The following is a 6322-nucleotide window of genomic DNA, read 5'->3' on the forward strand; positions in this document are numbered from 1 at the left end:
GTTGGAGAAAAATGGGAGAAAAAGAGATGAAATGAATAATAAAAAAAATGGAGATGAAAGAAAAAAATGGAGTTTGCAAAAGGGATAAAATTCAACTTACTCCCTTATTTGAATTCCTAATCTTCATTTGTAGCCATGAGCCACGGCCTAACATTACAAGCATTGCAAATCCTATTGACCAAGTCATAGTTGTTCAATATACTAGTGGAGAATGATTGGGAGGATCTAGCCTATGGACAATCGATAAACACTTCCATTGAGTATGAATCTTGATCAATTTTACACACACCTCATTGCATCAAATATTTATTGGGTATTCCTTTCTTGAATGAATATGGCTTTGAACCCAAACTTTAACGGAAAAGACCTCTTGATTTGTGTTTGTAAAAAAAAAAATTTGAAATCGATTGAGAATGTTTTAAAACATGAGTTGAAGAGATTAGAAGTTAAGAAAATTAACCGAATGCATGATTTTATCCGGATGAAAAATTGGTTGGATTGATTTGACTTGTGAATGCATGAAGAGTTTGTTAATTTATCTTGAGGCCAAGTTCTTTAAAATATTTCATGATTTGTTTGTTTGTGTTGTTTTGTTTTGCTCGGGACTAGCAAAATATTAAGTTTGGGGGAGTTTGATAAGTGCAATTTATTGTACTTTTATTACTTGTTTTTAACTTAGAATTTTGTGATTCTTGAGCAGGTTTTATGTGATTTGTTGTTGTTTTTGTTGTTGTAGTTTGGAAGTTTAGAATAAGAGTTTGGAGTAGTAAAATGTTGAATTGGAAAGTGCAAAAGATAAAAATTTCAGAAGCTCCAGCGCACCCGCGCTAACACAGGCACCGCACCCGCGGTAATTGAAAATCGAATTTCAGAAGTTCTGCCGAAGCTGTACCGCACCCGCGGTCCTTGTTATACCGCACCCGCGGTCACTGAAGTTCGAAAATGAAAGTTTTCCCCGAAATAGCAGCGCACCCGCGGTGCCATCTTTACCGCACCCGCGGTCGTTGACAGACAAAGTCCGGAAATTCTGAAATTTGGTGTGCTGCTCATGGGAGTTGATGACTTTTGTGTTTTGCGTGCAAAGACTTGTCTAGGACTATAAAAGGCTTCTATTATTCACTATCTAGGTCATTGGGGAGCCAAGGAAGGAGTGGAGGCTGCTGAAAAAGGATTGAAGATCAAGTTCATCAAGTTCTTGAGAAATCTTTTGCACAAATCCGGGGACGGAAACTGCACTTCAAACTCTTGTTCTAAGTTCTTCTTTCTTTTATTTTTCAATTGATATTTCTTGTTTTGTAACTATGTTTTGTTTTTTTGATTGTGTTATTATGAACTAAGTTTTATTTCTAGAGGAATGATGGAACAAAACTAAAAACCATGTGTTGGAATCTATTACATAAGTTATTTAAGTTTTTCATCTTGTTCATTTGTATTATTCCAATCTTAATGCTTTCAATTTATTGGCCATAAGTTGAATGATTTATATGTTTACAATTTATCACTCGGAAGAGGAAATTATAAACAAGAAAAAGAACAAATACATCATTAGTATTTATAGAGTTCGTTATGCCTATAATGCTATTGAAGCCTATAGAGAATCTAGTGCTTGAAATGTTATTTATTTATAGATTGTTGATGGGAATGTCACAATTCATTTTTAGATAACCAATATATACTTATTACTTGGAAAAGAGAGTAGATAATATTAGGATTCTTGGCTAATGAATAAGAAGAATTTAGAATTTTTATAACATAGCTAATAGGAATTACACATGGTGGATAGTTGCGTGAAATCAAACCTCTAGATCTTTTATTCCATTGTTATTTCCTATAAAAATTTTGGTGTTATATTTTACTTAAATCCATTTTCAATTTAGTTATTCTTGCAAACAAATCTTTTAAGTGATTTTTCTAAATAAAATTGAGACTATTTTAATTACAAGCATTAATATACATTTAAATACATACTCCTCGTGGGATCGACACTTGTACTCGAAAATACATTTTATTATAACTTGACGTCGTGCACTTGCGAGCAATTAAGAAAACACGCAACAATAGGTATTTTAAACCATTTTTCTGCTGCAATTTTAAGTTATTAAATATTGTTTGACAATTAATTATAATTATAATAATTGATTTCATGATCTTTCTCTTCCCAATAATATGAGCCAAAGTCAAGGAAATTCCACGTAGTTCACATCAAGTATGTCAGTGGAAGTTATTGCTTTCCGATTTCCAGGCCTCGTCAATAATATGAGCCAGACACTGACTGCGGGTAGCGTTAGTTATGCAACCACTATTGATGGAAGGCAAAAAAAAATTAAAATTTCTTCAAATCCCTACGAACGATCTACTGGAATCTCTACGAACGATCTACTGGAATCTCTACGAACGATCTACTTGAAGAGTTGGTCCTTCTTTAAATCCCTACGAACGATCTACTGGAATCAGCAACCTTCTTCAAGCTCCTGAATCAGGTTCACGATCAGAAACTGAATTTTTCGTGAAGATCGCATTAGAAATCTAAATGAAATTTGCGTCGAGAGTTGATCGCCGAAATTTCAAAAATTCCGACTACGGTGTGGTGGCGTTAAGGATGTGGTACGACGGTGCTTGTGGAGGAACGAGTTCGTTCGTGTGAGAGGAGAGAGGGATAGGAATTTTAGTGGACAAAAACTTGTGTGTGAAATTATGTTATTTCACATAATTAACTCATTATAACCCGACTGATGATCAGGCAACATCGATGTATCGATGGTATAAATCTCGTTCATATAATGAAAATTGAAAGATCAAAATTTTCCATTGATCCATTTTTGACAGCTGCTTGCTATTTTTGTGAACTCCTTAACGAAAACATTCAGTTCCACTCTCCTCATTTAATTAGTAGTTAAGCTAACTTCCACAACTTCTATTACATGGAATCAACTTATAAAATCTTTTATGAAGAATCTTTTTTATCTCCATCACACTATAGTCGCCAAATTCAACTCCTTGAATTTTATCTCAATAGGAACACAAAATCCAATTTTTATGTGACCCTCAATAGTCCAAGGATAGAGTTAGCCGTGGATTCACAACTTCATATGATTCTGAATAAAATTTATGCTTATTCGCGCTAGCTTACTCTAATTAGCCTTATTTTTTTCATCAACCTCTCGATCAAAAAAGTCAGAGCTCAAGTCTGATTGCACCCATCGGATCTTGATAAGAGCGTCTAGTAGCATATCCCCATGATCCCTTAGGTATCACTGATAGTGCTTGCAAAAACCTTAAGTTCTGGTTAGCGTATAGTACGGTCCCTTCAACTCATATATGCTGATCGAATCTACAACCATTAGTATTCGTTAGTTTCAAACGAATTCAATAACGATGTGATGTATCTTTGAGTCATAACAATTACATTATATGTGCAAATAAGGAAATTCATTTCCAAAATGCACATGTTTTACTCTGGCCAGAGATTTCTTGTACTATTAACTCAACAGATCACATAAGATATCTTCACCTATAGGTGAGTGGTGAATCCCTGACTACAAAGCATTGACTCTTGCATATTTTGAAACTACAATCAACCTCACCACCTGATGACCCTCAATGGACTCGGTAAACAGATCCAAGTGTACGCTAGTATGTAGAGCCTCCACGTTGTCCCATGTCAAAGGACTAATGATGTGCAATTATAACCATGGAATATTCCACTCGACAACTGATAACCGCATGGAAAGTCCGAGGGAGGGTTATTTAATCTATCATCAAGTGATCACTCATCTGTATAAATGAACATCTTCATGCCCGTACCAGTGAAACATGACGTTTGCATTACAGATACTACTTTCAAGCTCGAGCGACCTTTATTCTTATTTTAGGTGGCTGAATCAACGAGGAACCAGTTTAGAATATATAGTAAACTTCTTAATGAGTTTCATGATTTTACATTAAGAGACATACCTCATGGTACTAATTGTATATATTCTAGGACTTTATCTATTGAGCTTGAATGAGTATACAAATAAAGTAAATTTCATAATTGGATAAAACCGCAAATAATATTATTAAAACCATATTTTTTACATAAGAGTCAATAAAACCAAAGCCATAAATTGGTTCGCTGGACACCTATTATTACAGGTCACACTAGCGCTGCCTTTATGGCTACAGTACTGGCAGTGGTGGATCCAAGAAAGATCGATGCAACTGGTGCCATTGTCATAGGGGTAGGCGACATGGATGAAGACAATTGTGTGGTGTTAATTCTCGAGAGAAATCGGTCCATGATATCGGTACTAGGCTTTGCCACTGATCGTTCCCAAACTTCATCGGCCTCGTCTTCGTGTTTAAGAAAAGCCTCGGTGACATCGAGGCGATGTATCCCCCGCTCCAATAATCCCTCCAGTCTCAAAATGTTTTTAAGTTGTCTACAAGGCAAAATGCAAGTGTTGGATTTGATTTGGTCGATAGCCTCCTCAAGAATCTTAACCCTACTCTCATCATCATGAAATGGTTCACTTATAAAATACTCATGCATCTCCGAAACCCCGATAACACGCTAGATTCCATGAGTATAGTCTCTGAAGGGGTGGAAAAATTCTTTTACCTCATCCACAAGTCGAGCATCCACCATCCGATCGACTCTTTCGAAACGAAAGAATGTAGGATAGGCATCAAAACGTCCACCCAAAGCACTCGTACTTGTTCCGGAACTCAACGTCGTCGTTGGCAAGTGCCTTCACATAAGAATTCGAACCCCCGACAATGATCGGCAACCGGCCCCTCCTTGTTATCCTATCGGCGGCAAGGGATGCATGGTACATGAAATCGTCAACCGTAAAATCATCATCGGGAGGGATGCCTCCAAGCAAATGATGTGGCACACCACGACGTTCCTCATCCGTAACCTTATTGGTTACTATGTCTAAACCTTTGTAAATCTGCATTTTGTCAGAGTTGATAACTTCGGCGTCTTAACGAGTGGCCAAGTCGATAGAAAGCCGGGACTTACCGGTGCTGGTGGCACCGATTACCACCACCACGTTGTCCTTCCGTCGTTGCCCGGAAAGCTTACTAATGGCTGTACTTGATTGCAGGCAGACAATGAAAACCTCATTATTGTAATGAACAAAGATAAATTAATAAGAATATTAGAAAAGGAATCAGCACAATTTCCTTTATTTTTCTCGCTTGCAACTAACTCGGATTCGGACAAAAATAAAAGCCAAGTCTTGGGTTGATTTTTATATTTTTCAAGAAAAGTGAGCAGACAAAATTTGCCAAGTTCGTTGGAGTATCGAGGTATTTATACGTAGGGGTGTTCATTAAACGGTTTACACCGAAAAAACCGACCGGACCATACTCTTTTTCCCTCTCAGACACAAAGTTAAATTTTGTCCTCTGATCAGTGGAAATTTGGTTTTACTCTTACCAATGTCCCTTTTTCCTTTTTTGCACATTTAGTCCAGCTTTTGCCGAGTGATAGTGTGGGGTTATCGAGCTATAGTGTCGGGTCGACAACGTTGATATGATATCAGAAATTATTAACTTGACGTCATTATTAACACGACAATCATATATTACTTAAATAGACTGTATGTGCAAAACAATAATATAAAAAAAAGCATCAATTTTATTACATTAAATTCAAATTTTGATGAATTAAAATACCAAAATCTTGAGTAGACCAACTTACCGTACTAATTTTACTTCTTTTTTTCTCATTGTTCCAATATATTTATTCGGATATCATTATTACTTTGAATTACAGTAAGAAAATCCAATTTCACTTTTTTTCCTCATTGTTCCAATATATTTATTAAGATATAATTATTATTTTGAATTAGAAAATCAAAGTTTTAAAGTGTTCGTCGATATAGAATTTTCTATGTTCAAGACTTTCTTTCTTCGATAATATATAGGGACTGATCGATCGATATTGTAAATGAAAATATTTCAATGTTTCCTAATATTTTGTTTATAAATATTTTTTAGTTTTAATATCAGAAATTCGTGAATTATGCATCATTTTAAATCAAGTAATTTATTTAAAAATATTTTATGAAATCTTAATTATGAATTATATAATCAGTACAATTATTTTTAATTCTAACCTGTCACCGTTACATATTTGTTGTTGGTGCCACTTAAAAATCCCTATCTAATCTAATCACGTCAAAAGGGTAGCATTTTGCCTAAAGGGATTCGTCTTCTCGAGTAAATAAGTACACTACAGAGGTAAAATGTGGGGAGCCAACTCACTAGAATTGTAAGGTCGCGAGGAGAAGAAATTTTTTATAATATTTTTGTGTAACAATCTCAATATGAT

The 6322-nt window shown here is 35.4% G+C and overlaps 1 pseudogene; it reads right to left on the reverse strand.

The window, feature by feature from the left end:
• Window positions 1-4135: 4135 nt before the first annotated feature.
• On the reverse strand, window positions 4136-5110 carry LOC140977610 (adenylate isopentenyltransferase 5, chloroplastic-like; annotated as a pseudogene).
• Window positions 5111-6322: the final 1212 nt, after the last annotated feature.

Source organism: Primulina huaijiensis, chromosome 5 (genome assembly GCF_012295235.1).
Source record: "Primulina huaijiensis isolate GDHJ02 chromosome 5, ASM1229523v2, whole genome shotgun sequence".
In the NCBI taxonomy this organism is placed as follows: Eukaryota; Viridiplantae; Streptophyta; class Magnoliopsida; order Lamiales; family Gesneriaceae; genus Primulina; species Primulina huaijiensis.